Source organism: Pelobates fuscus, chromosome 3 (genome assembly GCF_036172605.1).
Source record: "Pelobates fuscus isolate aPelFus1 chromosome 3, aPelFus1.pri, whole genome shotgun sequence".
In the NCBI taxonomy this organism is placed as follows: Eukaryota; Metazoa; Chordata; class Amphibia; order Anura; family Pelobatidae; genus Pelobates; species Pelobates fuscus.
This window is the reverse complement of record NC_086319.1, coordinates 306,854,793-306,874,337: the sequence shown is the minus strand read 5'-3', so window position 1 is coordinate 306,874,337 and position 19,545 is coordinate 306,854,793. Positions and strand designations below refer to the sequence as shown.

General features: G+C 37.9%; 1 long non-coding RNA gene across 1 annotated transcript in view; it reads right to left on the bottom strand.

Annotated features, from left to right (window-relative positions):
* Positions 1 to 3,609: 3,609 nt before the first annotated feature.
* LOC134601172 (uncharacterized) overlaps positions 3,610 to 19,545 on the bottom strand; it is a 19,987-nt gene continuing 4,051 nt past the window's right edge. Inside the window, exons 2-3 of the long non-coding RNA XR_010090404.1 lie at positions 6,429 to 6,492; positions 3,610 to 3,708 (exon numbers count right to left, since the gene is read on the bottom strand). This is a non-coding gene — a long non-coding RNA (uncharacterized LOC134601172). The remainder of the gene's footprint in view (positions 3,709 to 6,428; positions 6,493 to 19,545) is intronic.

Here is a 19,545-nt window from a genome sequence, read left to right as displayed (position 1 = left end):
CCAGGAGCTCAGATATGGATAAGAGAAAATGAACACAGAAGAGAAAAAAAAATGAGGAACGTGACATAGCTAGGGAATGGAAGAGAAGTGGCCAACCTTCAATCCTATAGAAATTTGATTCAGTATCTTCTGATAGTTGGAGACTTTCAATCTTAACGCATCCTTGGGTGGTTTACCAACTAAGATAGGTGACTAGCAATCCAGACTCCTATGTGTGTGGGCTTTTTTAACCAACATAATAACAAGAAGCTTCTTACAAAAAACCTCCACTCCATTAGAACAAAGTTATATACAAGAAACGTATATTTATCAATAGTGAAGGAAAACCTATTTCTATTTTTACAACAATTTTGTAGTAGTGGTTATGGTGAGAGCACAATAACATATGCATTCAGTTTCAGACAAATTGCAATTTGTCTGAATGTAGGCCAATCAGCTGTTCTGATGAATTTCATATCTCCGAAATGCCATACAGATGTATAACCGAACAATGGCCAAACTTCTTTGTTTGATTCTGTATTCAGAGTTCTGTACATAAAGGAGAAAAAAAAGATGATCGGTGCGTAAAGAGAGAATTGATAGTTAAGGGAATGCCACTAAATGTGGATTTTATTTACAGATCAAGTTATAAATGAACAACTGAAGGGAATAAATGGAGGAGCAGTTAAAAAAAGATACATATTTACATGCATTGTTTACACCTCCTCCTCTTTTCCCCTCTATTGGCTACTTTTTTCACTTGATTTGTGAACGAAATGGTGGGAAAATGCACTTCTTTATATCATGTTATATTTTGCAGTAAACTGATTTGTGCATTTTCAACCAGCTGCATTGAAGTCTCATATCCTTCTAAACCATTCTTCTAGACCCTGAGGTCTAAACTAGAATGAATGGCTTAAGCAACTGAGCTAGCTCACTAACTGATATTTCCTTATTCCTTATGTAAATACAATTTCAGTTCATCTACATTATTTTCCTTGGTACACTGGTAGAATGAGGCTGCCTAAAATATGGGCAAAAAGAGCTGTGTCAGAGATCACCACTTTTAGAAGACATCAAGCCACTGAGCTGAATCCATCAATAAGCAGAAGTAGAACATTGGAGCTTAAGACAGGTAACCTTCTGTAAACGTTGTTTCTAGCTTGCTATCATGCCCCTTCATTAGAAAAAAAAAAAAAAAAAAAAAAAATTCTTCATACAATAAAAATGCAAGACAACTAAAGGCATGCAGCCTTAGGATTAAAACACCTAGGAGAAAATGCTTCAAATGTTCTAATGCGACAGCAATGAAAATGTCATTCTCATAGGGATTATATATTTAATTCCAATGTTGACAGAGCAGGTTCAAATTTTAATCCAAGAGCAAGACCTGCCACTGTCAGTGCACCCCACAAATTGTTTTAACTTTCTCACAATGCTGAAAACACATGGTTTTGTTTTGTTTGCACTTTTCTTTTTCGACATGCTTTATCTTTAACAATAAAACATACAATGAAAGCAACACAGAAACTAAAAGGTAGCTGACAATCTCCTTTCAATAAAGGAACTACTGTAGTCTATAAAATATATTCATGGTCAGTTCTAAAATAGTAACGCCATTATGATAACTGGTCTACAAGAGGAAAGGAGAAGGACAGAAAGAGGAAAAAAGGACATGAGAAAAAGTGAAGTGGAAAGGGCAGAGTTGTCCACGTGGTATAATCCTCTAATGATCAATCTCTACCATGCCCAAGGGGAGCTACATGGGAGTACCAGTACAAGTCATGTTATCACCTCATCATCATTTTCCTTTTATTGTCACTTGTTTTCATCTTTATTATTATTATTATTGCCATTTATATAGCGCCAACAGATTCCGTAGCGCTTTACATTATTATAAGAGGGGAGATTTAGCTATAGATAGGACAATTACAAGAAAACTTACAGGAACAATAGGTTGAAGAGGACCCTGCTCAAACAAGCTTTGCAGTCTGTAGGAGGTGGGGTGTAAAACACAATAGGACAGGAAACCACTGTACTTTTGCTCCGTGCTTCATATTTATACAATGTTCAAACATAATATACCTTAACTTCTGATCAATTAAAATGTGTTCCTGCAGATTTTACTTGATGGTTTTTCAGATGAAAGTACAGTATAGCCATAGTCCACATGGAGCTACTACAGACTGCCATGGTATAGAATATAAATGGAGGAAACTTGACATCACAAAATCTAAACAAACACTGCAATAATCAGAATAAATCTGTATAATTAATAGATGTGTAAGCAGAAAGCTCCCAAGGGAAAAAAACAAAACAAAACAAAAACAAATGACATGCATAAAGGGGATTCAGGAACTGGCCACAGACTGAACTAGCAACACAGCAATGAGGCTTGGGTCTGTTTAAATGTAGCTTGCTTACATCCTGTGGGGTAACAAAGCTGTTGATTTGATTTTACTTTGACAGGTTTTTGAGAAATGTATAGTAACATTCAATCTATAGAAAACTGGGAGTATGTCAGGTCTAGCACTAGCAAACTTTGCCAGGGCAGAGTTAGAACTAAAGAAAGGCTTTCCTGGATGCTCAGAACTGAGTTTTGCCTGAGATTGTCTTTGTTTATCTCTCACAACTGAGTGAACACTCGACATTCGGCAAAGAAGGTGCATCTGTGAGTATGCTTGCTGCAACTTCAGAAGAGTTCTGTTCAAAAATGCCAAACGTCACAGTTATCTACACGGAAAGGAATGAAGGTCCAGAGGCATTATATAATGATCCATTTGTCTGTATCAGATAAGGTATCCACAGGAGTGCTGTCCTATGTTTTGAAGAAATAATTGCTGTGCTTTGCAGAAAGGAATGCCAAGTTTTGTTGATGGCTATTTCCTATACACTGTGTTGTTCAATTAGATATGTAGAAGATTATTTAAAACACAGAACTTCACAAGCATTCAATACTGACTTTGCTAATTGCACCTAGAGTGCATAGGTTACCTGCTGATTTCTTAACTTTGGTTGTTTATCCTGTGGATTTGGTCTGTGAAAATGTTATTAAACTTGATTCAGTTTTTGACTTCCCTTAAAGTGGCACTATCACGTCAAACTTACCTTTCTCCTATTCTTTCCTCTTCTCTTCCTCTCTCAGACTATGCTCTTCTTTTCTTCATTTCTAAACTCTTTTTCTTTAAAACACAAGATAAAGTAGGGACTACATTGTCTTATGTATTTTTCCTACACCTGGTTTTCTTTGACCAAAGGAGGAGCTTAAGTCAGCTCCATTTCCTGTGTCAGAGAAAGTACTCACCCTTCTCCTTGACACAGGAAATGGAGGTGACTTAAGCTCCTCCTTGTGTCAAAGAAAACCAGGTGTAGGAAAAATACATAAGACAAATTAGTGCCTACTTTGTCTTATATTTTATAGAAAACTAGATCAGAAATAAAGAAAAGAAGAACAGATTCTAAGAAAGGAAGTGAAGAGGGAACAATAGGAGAGAGCTAAGTTTGGCATGACAGTGTCGCTTTAAAGGGTTTTGAGAGTTTGTCTTCTATAATATATGTTCATGAAATTATTATGAATCTACAGTTCTACTCATACCGTTTTACTTACCTACATATAATTGTGTGGTATTTTTTCTTTTTCTTGTTTCTATTGTTGTTTGGAGTGTGTTACAAAAATGAGTTGAAACAATATATGTGGCAAAACGTCCATCTCAAAATAAACTTCATACTCTACAGAAATGAGAAAACGTAAAGAAATATTTTTCACTGCATTGAACAGTTTCACACTTTGCTGAAGGACAAAATTACAGAAAAATGAATACATAACCTTCGTAAAGAAAATTGTATTAAACCACTATTTTGACCATGTCTCTGCCAACACAAATTTGCAGTTAACAGTTAAGTTACTTAATGTTTTTTTTATTTTTATTTCTTGCAGGGATTCCTTATCTCTTAGAGGGAAAAAGGACCATATGGAAATTTAATGTGAAAGTTTTTTTTGTTGCAATGAAGCTGTTAGACTTGGCATGAAGACTGTTATCATCTGTTTCTTTTGATGCTGCTTCAGTCTTTCAGTAAATAAGACAAGCCTGAAGGATTACATTGTCAAACTTGGACTGTCATCTTCATAAAAAAATAAAAATAAACAAGCAAATAAAAAATGCATTTAGTGACATCTTCACAAAGCCTTGAAGACTGCGACCAACCCTTAGGCCTACATTGATCAGTAGTATTTAGTGTACTAATATTAGAAAGGGAGCAGAGCTGCGGGGTTAATCGCTGTGTGCAAGGAAGAATTTATCTAAGGATGATTCAATAAGGAACCCCCAGAGCTTGCCAAACGGTTGGCTGCACACTTTGAAAGTGTTAAAGGTTCTTCTCTTAATCAATTGACAAAAGGCCAAAGATCCCTGCATGGAGCTGGCTTAAACAAATAGTATGAAGACATCTACAGGTACTTTAATGGTCAGTACGTAACATTCAGGTATCCCAGTACGTAAAATGCAATTAGAAGATCCAGTCTCCTTAAAAGACAGGAAACATGGTAAAAGACAAAGAGAGTTATCTTAAATAGATAAATCATTTTATTTATATCATATCAGGATTGGTATGCAATACATCTTTGAGGGATAATGATCTGCTTCTTTGCTGATGCTCCCTTACCATATTATAGTCTTGTATCATATATGGGTTGCTTTCAGACTCCTAAAATAAATTAGCAAGGTACTTCCCTCTAGAAAGCTCTGCATGCAAGTCTTGCACTTTTTACCCTCCCGATATAGACCAACCCCCACCAATGCATTTATCTAACATCCTTTGTCATAAGCTACAAATGAATTCATAGAGTGTTTAAAAGGGAAAGGGGGATAATGACACTACTTTCATGTGTTGCTTGGACCTCAATAAGCCATATCCAGCCGGCAGATAGACTATTCCCTCTGGAATTCCTCTTCCATGTCTTCAGATGTTAACATACAGAAGCATTTCTCTCATCTGAACATATTCCATAATGGAATGGAGATATGCTGAGAAAAAGACGATTTCCTACAATGTCACAAAAAGAACCATGTCTTCCAAAACATGACAGAAGAGAGAAATATAGCTTGCAGTTAAACAAAGATTTGCAATCTTTTTTTCAAGAAAAAAAAAAACGGTCTTTGAAATTTTCCATTTGAAGCTTTTTTTGCTACAAGGAAGAAAATCTCCAGATTTGTAAACTAAAATAGCCTTGCTAAAGAATCTTGCTAACCATCTTCTCACTTTGGCCTACAGCCCAATATGAATGCATGATCACTAGCACGATGGTTAAACATCAGAACCGTTTTTGAAGTGGCTTTGGAGTTCCTGCTGTATATGATGGATTATTGACCAAGAACCAACTTGTTGTTTGGTTTTTTTTCTGCAGGAAGTCATCCTGCTGCCCCCTAGTGATAAAAAAATAAACAGTGAACTACATCCATCATTCAGATTTTCCAGTTTGATATTATAGATGTGTACCGATAGCAGTTAAAAATTGAAGTTTAACTTCAAAGGTATATTGAAAATTGTGAGCTTTAACTATTCACCAACACTTGTCTTGGTTGATTTTTATTAGATTACTTTATTATATACAATGACCACAAATTTATATATTTTTTTCGTAATTGTGACATTAGAGAGACGGTTATAATTGCATTAGTTTAACATTAGAAATGAATGAGTCAATGTTATGGTATCAAATTGATATTTGATAATCTGAGTATATGGCTACATAATAACATGTTGCACTTGACAATTATGTAACAAAACGCATAGATGGCTGGTAAATTAAATGAGGGCAAACATTAATTTCAGACATATATATTATATATATATATAATATATATACATTATATGAATATTGATTTTATTTACTGCTCCTCCCATCTACTCCCCCCCCACCCCCCATTGGCAGGAAAATACTCTTATCAGTAATAATATTATATAATGTATATATTTGCATTACACTGATTGGCCCATTTTAGCACCATTTTAATTACTCTGAATTGGTTGCGAATTGTATTTTCGGACTACATTTGGCATTAATTCAGGTATCCCGGAAAATTATCTATTCTTAAGAAAAATGTTTTGGCTGAACCAAAATCTCTTGCCGAGCACAAATCTACTAGTTACATTATGCTTTGAAAGCTGAAAAAGAACAACAAAAATATGTTTTGATAAAATGATGACCATAATAATGCCTGTATATGTCATATAATAACACATCGGTGTATGTCCACGTAAATTTAATTTATATCCTACTCCCCATGTAAATAATAATTTTCAGCATTATTTTTCATATTTGTAGATTACTCCTCTTTACTGAACAATGGTATGTAAGTTTATATCAGCCATTATTTTAATCTTGGTTAAACATGAATTGCCCACAGATGCTATCATGATAATGTGCACAAAATCAGAATTCAACTTACAGGTCTGTAATCCTTAGGTCTTGATGCATTCTTTGTTCTCGTTATATGAATAGAATATAGATCCCTGAAAGAGAAAATGGACATAGATCTTTGTAATGTTTGAAATTACAGCACTGATCAGTTTAGTAGTGCCTCACCCATATGCTCCGTTTTTCTTAATTCAGTATAGCTTCCCAATGACTCGGTAAGACTGTTATTTTGATAATTTGTGATTATCCTGTCATTGACTCTTTCCAGGTATAAACTGAAGAAATAAATTATTCAGTATATTGATCTTGCTCTTATCCCCAGATTATCACCATAAACATACAGTCCATGGACACTAAAATATTCTCTTTCTTGATTGTTTTGCCATTGATGTATTTAAAGATTTTTATACTCTTTTTTTTTCACTTAGTTTTATAGTATATCTTAGTTAAACTTACTAATTCCCAAACACTTGTGATATTTATGAACCCTTTTTTATAATGCTCTTTATGACTCTAAACCGTCATAACCCTAATTGTGTTGTACAATTTCCAACATTTATTTACTCCACTACCCAAACACAGAATACATAAAAATCACTGTTTAATAGGTATACCCCACATGAAAACCTGCATTTTTTTAATGGGGTGTATCTAAAATCAGCTTGCAAAACTTGCAATTTTCTTCTCTGCTGCCTATGCAAGCCCTCCCATTCTAACCCCGCCCAGACTTTCTGTGGCTGTCCAATCACAGACTTCCCAATGCAACTCAATGAGAAATCTTTGCGAAGCAGATGCGCTGTGCAACTTATACATCTTGAGTTTAGCTCCACAGAGCAAACCAAACCAGGAATTAACAGGACCTGTTGTCATGTTAATTTAGAAAAGTGTTAATTTCTATTGAAATCTGCTATTTTTGGCAAATGAAAAAAATATGACACATTATTTTAGTTTCATTTATCTGTGGCTGATTTGGTTTACTATCTAACAATGTGCATTAAACACTTTGAGTCACCCAAAGTAGCTATTACCACAGCTTTCTTTTTCAGACAAGTGAAGAAGTTATGAAACCATCTTTAGAAAATTATGGCTAACTCTTTGTTTTTTTTACTTACAGTAGTATTTTAGTTTAGTAATACTGGTAGGATGTCCTCATCTAATTTCACTGCACATTCTAACTCTACTTATAATATCAACCTTGAAATGTATTGATTGGATTAATGCAAAAATGTAGGATAACACTTCAGTCTTTGAGGTAGAACATTATATAATGCACCAACTATAATCCATGTTCAGACTCCACAGTCACACAAAGTTCTAAAATCAAAGTAATTATCATTGAAACAGACTAGCATAGCATATATGTACTTCAGGATAAACTTGAATACATCATTGGACTGTCATTCATAAGGAATACATTTACTGAGCCATTAGATAGTGTGAGTGAAGTTCACCCTAGAATTTAACCACAGTCACAGTGCTTTAAACTGTTACTGCAAAGCTTAGATGACAGTTAAGGGAGTATAATTTAGCTTAGAGAACAATCCACGAGAGTTAGGGGTAAACAACTATACCTAAGGATGTGAGATTACATATTCAGGTACACAGCTGTGTCCCAGGATTTAACAGCCAGCCATTATCAGTCCAACAGTGAGCCGTTAAGAGTGGTTTTGCTTAAAATAAAAGCAAAGTCATCTTGTTGTTTTGCTATTGGGTTTGGTGTTGGTGGAACCAGACGCCAGGTCAGCCTTGGAGAAGTGGGTGCATCCTCTTTGTAGATTTGCCCATTGACAGAAGATGATGTCATAGAAAGTAATGGCACTACGAGGCACTGAAACATTTGGGAACCTGGCGATTCAAATGCTCCCATGATTAAGGTCCCAAAGTAGTCTAAGTTGTTTAAGTTATATGCATTTACACTAAATGCTTAAATGTAATTTAAGGTGGATATTTGAATAGCACAAAAGGAATAAAAGCATGATAAATGAGATACAGGGAATTCCATCCAAGTGCTGTTGGACTCCCATCTTCCTCTATGGCATCTGATGTTGGCAGAGTGTAATGGAATTTTTTAGTCTAAAAGCAGCTGGAGGGCCAGGACTACATAGCTCTTTGCTAAAACAATGTAATCTTTGAAGGATTTGAATGACTCCCTGTAGAGGTGGAGCAATCATTTGGAAGATATGTGAATTAGATATTGTGAGTTACAAGATGTTTAAAATGTCATACAATGGAAAGGAAAAAAAAAACCTGATAAGATCCGTTGATAAGGAAGCCCTGAACTTAACATGCAATCAATAAATATGTAGTGGGTGCTGATGTGAAATCATGCTGTAAAGGGACAGAATATAGAGGTTTGATGCATTACCGATGGAAGGAAAAAGTAGAAGGAATTTGAAAACAGACGTACATTATAGTAGTGGTCAGTAAGTAATAAAATAAAGATTAAGTACAGAATTATGCGTATAGTGAAAGTGATGGTTCCTTGAACAATTTTGCTTTCAAAGGTCAAGTAAGCTATGAAAGGAAAGGTTTTAGTGTAAAGGAAGCTGCTTTGTTAGATTCAATAATGTATCATGTAACTGCATAAAAAAGCAACAGAAAACATTACATTTAGATTTTTCCACAAAATGTCCCCTGAAATAAAAGTTTAAGCTCGATATAATGCTGAAATGCAAAATAGTTTATGATTACAGCTGTTATATAAACAGTAATATCATAAATACTGATAGTCAGTTTAGTTTTTGGTATCAGCCAAGCCATTAACCAATATTATACTTGTTTTTGCAGTTCTGTCACTAAGCAGTATTATGCACTCAATGAATCTGGTCAAAAAAAGTATTGCATTTAAACACGCTTCCATTTTAAAGAGGTAAAGGTTTAGCATATTCAACCCTGCATCACTAGGGACACCCACATTTGATGGGTGGGCTGACTATAGACATCTTGCTGGCCCGACTTAGTGCAGACCATGTAGAGAAAACTATAGAAGCACCCTCTGCAGGTTCCTTTTGCCCTCAGGACAGTGTGAGTGCATCTACTGAGGACAGTTTCCTGGTGTCACTGGATGCAGGTCAACAGGAAACCAACCCTGGTCAGGAACAAGAGTCCAAAATTGGAATGGTCCTGTCAGATCCGACACTGTTAGAACATATGGGATTAAATTTGGCTTGTTGAAATGTTCTGAAAATCTCTAGAACTATGTTTCACAACCCAATCCTCAAAGACCAAAGTTTATCAATATCCCTATTGGAAGAAATTAATAATTGAGGACTATATTAGGAACTTCTGCTCTAAGAGATGGCAAAACAAGCTTGAATCAGCAAATTAACAGTTCCTGGAAGTATTCAATTTTACTATAGACATGACAACTTGCATGCTCAATTATTCAAGTTAGGCATTGGGTCCCCAGGACTCAAAGTTCAGAGTGATGATTTGGAATGAATATATGCATTTAGAGTGTAATAAAGTCTTCACTATCTGCATTCTTTAATTCTTTGTATCCTGATACTGACATAAATATTAGTTGGACAATCTGCATTTTGACTATGGACTAATCTGATTGTCCATCTATCAATTAACTATCTCATAATAAGATCTTTTGGATTTAAGCGCTAACAACCACATTTTAGAAATAGTGATGGTATATTAATTTGCTTTAAAGTGGCACTGTCATGTCGAACTTAGCTTTTCCCAATTGATTCCTCTTCTCTCCCTCTGTCAGGATCTGTTCTTTCTGTCTGCTCTAGTTTTCTTTAAAACATAAGACAAAGGAGGACTATTTGTCTTATGGAGGTTTCCTACTCCTTACCATCTATGACCAGCAGGGGAGCAAAGTGTGCTCCGTTTCCTGTGGTTAGAGAAATTGTTCCACAATTCTTACCTTTCCTCCGTGATAGTGCAATGCTTCCTGTCAGTATTCCCGAATGTCCTGTCATTTTAGACAGAACGCCAGCGAAACTACAGAATTTCGTCCTAACAGAATGAGAACAGTTTCTCCATTCATGTGAGGATGCAATTCGGGACTTTGTTCGGATCGGAATTTCATTCGAATGAATACAATTCCAATCTATGCGTGCCGTGGCTGCATCTTGGAGTCGCTTAGTAGATAGCTCCCTAATTCCCAAGGTATTTGAGAACTATCTACCAAAAGACTGAAAGACCAAGATTGTTCTTTCAGCCAAATTTACTAAATTACACATTTACTAATACTAGTAGACATGCCCCTACTACTATACTGTGAGTATGGGCATGTCTACTAAACTGTGAGTGGCTGCTCACTGTTAAAAAAAAGCCCCCTAGTGCCCCCCCTTCCGAGCCCCCACTCATGCCATGCGAGTGAAGGGGGGACCTAGTGTCATCCCCCGGCCCCCACCCATGAGTGGCGGGTGTGGGCCCTAAATGAAAATGGGGGTGGGATCTATTGTCCTCCCCCCCCGGCCTCCACCCATGAGCGGTGGGTGGGGGCCCTAAATGACTATTGGGGGGACCTATTGTCCCCCCTGGTCCCCACCCATGGGTGACAGGTAGGGGCTAAATGTTAACCCCCCCCCCAGTTGACTAGTCAACGCCCCACCCAAATCTTTTTTAATAAAGACCTACCTACTCCCTTCACCCTAAAAATAGTGAGGGGGGCACAAGAAAACTAAATACCTGTAAATAAAAAATAACTTACATTTTGATGTCATTTGATGTCTTCTTTTTTCTAGAAAAAAGGCCAAAAAAAAAACATAATCGATTAATACCCATTTTAATTAAAGAATGCAGATAGTGAAGACTTTATTACAACTGTTAAAATAAAAAAAAAACCAGAGCACAAAAAAAATCCAACAAAAAAACAAAACCTGATGCTAAAAAAGTAATACATTTTCACCCAAACTGTGCTCTGCAGGGTAGGCAAAGACTATAAAGCCTACCCATGCCCTGCAATTTGAAAGGTTGATTTAAAGCCAACCAATCAGAGTGCTCTGACAGGTGAATGAAGAGACTGACAGGTAAGTCTTTTCATTTACCTTTAGGGTGAGGGGGTAACTAGGGGCTTGGGGACCCCTAGTCACCTGGGGGGTTTACATTTAGCCACAATAGGTCCCCCTATCTTCATTTAGGGCTCCCACCCATCACCTATGTGTGGGGGCCGGGGGGAGGACAATAGGTTCCCCCCATTGTTATTTAGGGTCCCCACCCATCGCTCATGGGTGGGGGCCAGGGGGAGGACAACATGTCCCCCTATAGTCATTTAGGGCCCCCACCCATCGCCCATGGGTGGGGGCCAGGGAGGAGGACAATAGGACTTTTAGGGCCCCTAGCCGCCACTCATGGGTGGGGACCAAGGGGGACGCTATGTCCCCCGTTTAGTTACATAGTCCCCACTTGCGGGGCACGGGTTGGGACTCGGGGGGGGGGACACTATGTCCCCCCGCTAGTTAATAGATGCCCCAGAATGGGGCCATTTGTTTTTGTTTTTTTTACAACAATGAGCAGCCACTGGCTGCTCACTGTTTAGTATACATGCTCCTACTCGTGGCATATGTTAATCTCCCTTATGCTATTATGGGGGTCATATTGACCCCCATAGAGTGAGGGAGGACATGGGGGGCTTAAGAAGTGATGTGGAGCACTGCTTCCTGCTGCTTCTATTTTTACATATTACTGACGGCGCGCAGCTCCCTCCATGTAATAAACCAAAGGAACGAACGAAGAGGTCTTGGTTCATTCGTTGGAAATTTCTATTAATTTATTCATCTTTCTGATGAATGAATGAATAGATGAAATTCCTGTTTGGATACCCAAGTGTTTAACTGGGCATGCAAGGGGATTTCACAGTGCTATCTAGTGTGGTCAGATGACGTGTCCCACAGGAACTTCATCTACCCACACAAAGATGGCGGCACCTAGGACCTAGGTCCAGGCACAAAATAAATATGCAACAATAGGTAATATGGGGGGGGGGGGGGGGCTTAGGGACATTTGGGGGTGACTAGGGGGACAATTAGATGTAGTGGAGTCGGAAGGGGGGTTAAAAAAAAAACGGGATTCGGCCATGACAGTGCCGCTTTAAGCTTAAAATTAAACCTTTATGTTGTTTACACTTAGAAATAAATCCTTGGGAGGTATTTGTACACACATTTTAGATATTTCATGAATTTTATTGTCACTTTATATTTAACTAAATGATATTGTCCACTGTATTGTTTAATTTAGTTTTCACTGAAACTCACAAACAAAAGACTTACCATAATGGATGTCCTTCATATCAAATATTGCAAACGTGTGGATGGCTAATATGCATGAATAGCAACAGTAAGTAAATGTAATTAAATTGACAGTTCCATTAGTGTATTATTTTATACAGTTAACCAGTGTCAGAAGACAAGGCTGGCAAGACTGAGACACATTCCTACAGTGCTACTACATTTTGATTGGACAGCTTTTTACTGATATGCAAGACAATATGAAAAGAGAACATTTTATAATATGCAAATCCTTTTTTTTCCGGAAACATCAGATATAAGTCATGGTTGTAGAGACTGCAGATGGTGGACTTGGTACATCTGTAAAGATTTGCTTACAGTGCATCACTATCCCCTTTTATCGCTTTTATATATATGCTCATTAATGCAAATTTTGGATTGCACAATCCTAGAATGAAATGTAACCCTTAAAGCCACTCTTAGCTTCCCTTTTGCTCCCGTGTTGTTTACTCACTCTGTACCAAAATGCATTTCTCTGTTAGGACACCATTATCGTCTATCTTCATCCCTGCATAGGAATTCCAAATAGTATCCCCTCTCTTTTCTAACACTCTACAACAATATTTGTAGTTGAAACATTCAGACTTCATGCTCACATATTAGAATTGGGGAAAGAGGAGGGCTCTGGCCACATGGATTCTTTGTAGGATGAAATAGCGTCTGAGATATATATATCTTTTATGCTTATAGTTTAGAGGCATTTTTAGAATGCTGCATTCTAAGAAAGGCTTTCATGTCCCTCGTAAATACCCATAAGCAGGATGTTTTATTATTTTTACTTCTCAAGTTTTCATTATTACTGCATTTTTTAAAATGTGATTTCCCCTTCAATGCAAAGATTTAATACCTTATTTAAAATAATGGAAGATTCTATGTTGGCTATATTTCCCCTCAAATATTTTAGAAAGGTTAATAAATACATGACTTTTTATACATACTATTTATTCAGTGTTTTAACCAAATACATATTAATTTAACTAAAAGAACGTGATTGTCAAGGAGCCACACTTTTTTTTTTTACTTTATGTAGGTGACACACACACAAAGAAAAATATTGCAAAATGTTATCCAAAAATAAGATCAATCCATATAGACATGTATGTGGGGTCACTTCCAAAACAGAGCTTGTGCCTTGTGGAACTCCCTGCCGTTCCCCCAGTCCCTTTCATCCAAACCTATTATTATGTAGCTATGAAGCTGACTAGCTAGAATAGATTATTCATAGTCAGTCACTGACAGGCCCGGACTGGCCATCGGGCACACCGGGCAAATGCCTGGTGGGCCGCGATGGCCGTGGGGCCGAGGCAGGCAGGGGAGATCACAGGATCTCCCCTGCCAGCCCCTGCAGGGCCAGCGCTATCCGAGCGCTGGCCCTGCTGTGTGCCTTCATGGGCCGGTGGGGAGATCAAAGATCTCCCTCACTGGCCCAGAGACACTGAGATGCAGCCGCCGGCAGGAGAGGGATGGAGGCAGGAGAGAGGACCGGCGGAGCTCTAGCCAGCAGCTCCGCCGAGGCCTCTCGCGGGATTCTGAGCGTTGCCGCGGTTACCACAGCAACGCTCAGATCTCGCGAGAGTGAACTCTAGCCTGCAGGCTAGAGTTCACTCTCACCACTGGACCACCAGGGAAGGCAGCATGGCTCTCCCTTCCAGGCAGAACGGCTCAACCCCCCTCCCAGGCTAAAGGTAAGAAGGGAGGGGGGGGAAATAACTTTTTTTTTTAATTATTAATAAAAAATATATATTTTAATTTAAATAAAAAATACATTCACACACACACAACCCCCAGACACACACTGCACCCCCCCACACACACAGCACCATCAGACACACACAGCACCCAGACACACACAGCACACCCAGACACACATAGCACACCCAGACACACATAGCACCCCCAGACACACACAGCACCCCCAGACACACACCGCACCCAGACACACACAGCGTGCCCCCAGACACACACAGCGCACCCAGACACACACAGCGCACCCAGACACACAGCACCCTCGCTCACACACACAGCACACTCCCACACACACACACACACACACACATATATATATATATATATATAATATATAAAATAACCCTCAGTGAGTTAACAAAGAAAATTAGAAACCTAGAATGTGACGGCAGATAAAAACACCCTCACACACAGTACCCCTCTTACATACACACACACACACTGCGCCCCTCACACATACAATACGTCCAAATATATATATATATATATATATATACACACACTACAGCACCCCTCACACTGCACCACTACACACATTACGCTCCAGATACACGCTAGATCCCTTACCATATATGCACTCTTAATCCTCTATACACACACACACAATCTCCTATACACACTCTGGGTCCTTTACACACTAGATCTACTACACACACACACACACACACACTGCATTCCTTGTCAGCAAACACATACAACATTCTCTAAACACACCCTCTCTACAACCCCTACACACACTACGTCACCTATACACACACACTACAGCCCGTATACACACACTCGCTACAACCCCTAGCCACACATATTACACCACAAACACAAATTAAATTGACCTATTTACATAATACCACACCACAGTCAGCTCACTCTACACACACGCAATCCCTCAAGCAGGCTCCAAACACATGCACCATACACTTTCCTGGCCCTTTTGTCCTCTGGTATCCCACTTGTGGAGACACCAGAGACAATTTAAAAGCAAATACAGCGCAAACATGTTATTAAATTTGCTTGCGCTGCGCAGAACAAATTCAGGGCCTTTTTCTAATGCCAGAGCTCCTCAGCGTGGCTCTGCGCATTGAGCCAACATGCTCACTTTGAGAGGGGGCGAGCTTGTCATTAGTGATGACAAAACACACCCTCTTTGCCCCTGCCCCCCTTCTTAGGGGGCCGCACTGATTGAAAAATGCCCGGGCCGCATTTTTTTCTCAGTCCGGCCCTGGTCAGTGAAGGATAGGATGTCACTTACACACTTTACGCACCTCATTAATGCTATCTACTTCAGACAAGGAGCTACCATTACAGTATCTATACTCATGCTCCTGTCTATGTCCCTAATGATATCTATCCCTTCATATGTATAAACCTATAGAGGACTTTGTCAGGTTTCCATTGACATTTTTAGGATTTGGCATTTTCCAAAATGTATCTTGTACATATTTACTTTTATTATTAACTTTTTTTTTTCTCAAGTAATCTTTACACTGAAAATGTAAGGGGGAACTACTTGAGCCTCTAGGAACAGCTAAAATGCTGGAATGTTATTTTTTACAATTGATATACAACACACAATATAGTACCCTAGTAATTACAATATAGTACCCTATAGTACATACAATATAGTACCCTGGTAACTACAATATAGTACCCTATAGTACATACAATATAGTACCCTGGTAACTACAATATAGTACCCTATAGTACTTACAATATAGTACCCTAGTAATTACAATATAGTACCCTGGTAATTACAATATAGTACCCTATAGTACATACAACATAGTACCCTAGTAATTACAATAACGTACCCTATAGTACATACAATATAGTACCCTAGTAACTACAATATAGTACCCTATAGTACATATAATATAGAACCCTAGTAACTACAATATAGTACCCTATAGTGCATACAATATAGTACCCTAGTAATTACAATATAGTACCCTATAATCGTCTGAAAGTAGATTCCAGGTTCAGTTGGGAGACCCCCCTTCCTCAACCCAAACGGAGAAGTGGGGTGAATAGGCGGGTGTCCCTCCCAGAACCCTGAAATCAAAGGAAGCCACCAGGTTGTACAAATAACAGGGGGTAACCCACATTGAAAATTATTTGAACAGAAGAAAGAAGAATTCTAATTCACCAGCACAGATACCCGAATCGGTAGTGTGCCAGGAAAAAGATGTACAACCCTTGAGATGTGTCTTAATGATTAAAATATTGTAATTTATTAAATAAAGCTTAAAAACCTTAGTCTCCAATCCACTAAGTACTAATAGTCGTAGGCAGAAATAAATATTCTATGCAGAAAAAGGCGACAATCAGGGGTAATTCGTAGCTTACTCTAAACAAGAGTCCTAGCAAAAACTGATCATAAGTAACCAGCAGGTATTAAATCACTCCTGTCTGTGCTACACAGCTAAAGTTCATCTGTAGCTTCTCTTAATCAATTGCCAGTTAAATGCTGCCTGAATACTGTCCCTATTACCTCAGCATAGCATAGAGCTCATGCCTACTAAGACGATAGTCCTGTGGAGTGACTAAATTAAGTTAAAGAAAAGTGCTAACCCTCACACCCCAAGTGCATAGTTAAAAATAAAAAAGATCAAAGCCCAACGCGCGTTTCAGCGTATCTAGACGCCGTCGTCAGGGGCAGCTATGAAATCCACCGGTATCTCCCACTTCCTTAAAAGGCCTAATTCTTAATTAGTCATCGTTAGCAGCTGATCCCCATCATTCAGACTCACAGTTCATTGGTCCGGACGAAACTCCTCCTGCCTGCCTAGACCAATGAGTCCGTCGTAGCATAGCTTACTTCCGTGTTTCCCACGTGACGATGACGTCATCGCGTTCCGTCACGTGGGCCAATGGGAATATGATTACGAAATCTGTATAGCCCATGTGACCGTGACGTATAACGACCCGTCACGTGGGCGGGGGAGAGGGGGAGGACTCCGTCTCCATAGTTACATCCCCTCACTGGCAAACCATGTGACTGAAGTGTCACTAGGTAGGCGGAGTTATTAGAATGCTCCGAAATGCTTTCTCTGCATAGAATATTTATTTCTGCCTACGACTATTAGTACTTAGTGGATTGGAGACTAAGGTTTTTAAGCTTTATTTAATAAATTACAATATTTTAATCATTAAGACACATCTCAAGGGTTGTACATCTTTTTCCTGGCACACTACCGATTCGGGTATCTGTGCTGGTGAATTAGAATTCTTCTTTCTATAGTACCCTATAGTACTTACAATATAGTACCCTACTAATTACAATATAGTACCCTATAGTACTTACAATATAGTACTCTAGTGATTACAATATAGTACCCTATAGTACATACAATATAGCACCCTAGTGCACTTCCCTTGCTCAAAAACACCTGTGTGATATCCCCTTTTTCCACACCTTAAAGGGATGGTTTAGACATCAGACAACTCCCCCTTAGATGTCATCCGGCTTGTTAAATTTCAGTTCCAGGAAGTGCAGTGTGCCACTGATTGGCTGAAAGAGTCAGCTGATGCTTTCAGCCAATCATTGACTCCACGTTCACAAAACTGGCTTGAAATGAAACATATCAGCTTTTCCAAGCCAGTTTTGTGAAAGGGAGTCACTGATTGGTTGAAAGCATCAGCTGACCACTCTTAGCCAATCCGCAGCGACCCTGCCTGGCGGCACTCCACTCTTCATGAAACTAGTAATCCAAGGAAAGTGAAATCTACTTGGTCCAAAGTGTGAAAAGAATACATTTTATTCTGAAATAAAAATATCAATGAGACATATTCTAGGAATATTAAAAAAATATATATTTTAAAAGGAGGTATTAATTTATGTAAGCAAAGAATTTAGAGTATTCCTGATCTTCCTTTTTACTTATTGTTGTTCATAGACTTAAATAGCTGGTTTATTAAAATAATTTGTACAAGTTTAAAATTATAAAACAAAATATTTATAGAAAGTGTCACAATTTGAAGCCATTATTGAGTCCATGTGGGATTAAAATATTAAAATTAATAATTAATTTAATTTCTTTCATTACGTTTTTTTTTATTAAAATCACCTCACTCTTTTAATTTCTTTCATTACATTTTTTTTCATTAAAATCACCTCACTCTTTTTTTATTTGTTTTAATGCACACAAAAAAAATAAACCTTCGGGTTTCTCATTGTGGCTATTCTAAAATGTTGTGAAATACTATGTGCTTCTAAACCTTTTTTATATTTGTGATATGTTCAGATATTCTTACATAGTGTCAGTTAGTGGTTCATCCAATGTATAAAAGACCACATGGACAGTTCAAACAATATATTACACCTTTAGAAAAACATGTTATTGCTCTTTATTTTACATCTTATATTTATATGTTTCTCATTTTAATACTCTTTTTAATACTCAGTTTTTCTGCATAGTAAGCAAAGGTTACAGATAAATAAAATCATTTACTTTGACTCAAAAAATGGGTTGGTTTTATCCCACTAAATGTTGTATCCCAGTAAAAAAAGCTTTGTGCCCAAAAATATTTTATATATTCGAAATCTTTATAATGGTCCTCGGTTTTGTAGATAGGAGATTTTTTAATATGGTATCTTGTAAAATACACATTACCCCTACATTACCCTTACACAGCACACTATTATTATTATTTTTATTATTGCCATTTATATAGCGCCAACAGATTCCGTAGCGCTTCACAATATTATAGGAAGGGGGATTTAACTATAAATAGGACAATTACAAGAAAACTTACAGGAACGATAGGTTGAAGAGGACCCTGCTCAAACGAGCTTACATTCTACTACACTATCATGAATATTAATCCCTACATTACCTACAGTACCCACTCACACGTTAACCCTTATATTACCTTAACAAACATTGCCTTAACACCTACAGTGAGGGAAAAAAGTATTTGATTTGATTTTGAACGTTTTTCCACTGACAAAGAAATGATCAGTCTATAATTTTAATGGTAGGTGTATTTTAACAGTGAGAAACAGGATAACAAGAAAACGCATGTCAAAAAAGTTATAAATTGATTTGCATGTCAATGAGTGAAATAAGTATTTGATACCCTATCAATCAGCAATATTTCTGGCTCCAAGGTGTCTTTTATACAGGTAATGAGCTGAGAATAGGAGCACTCTCTTAA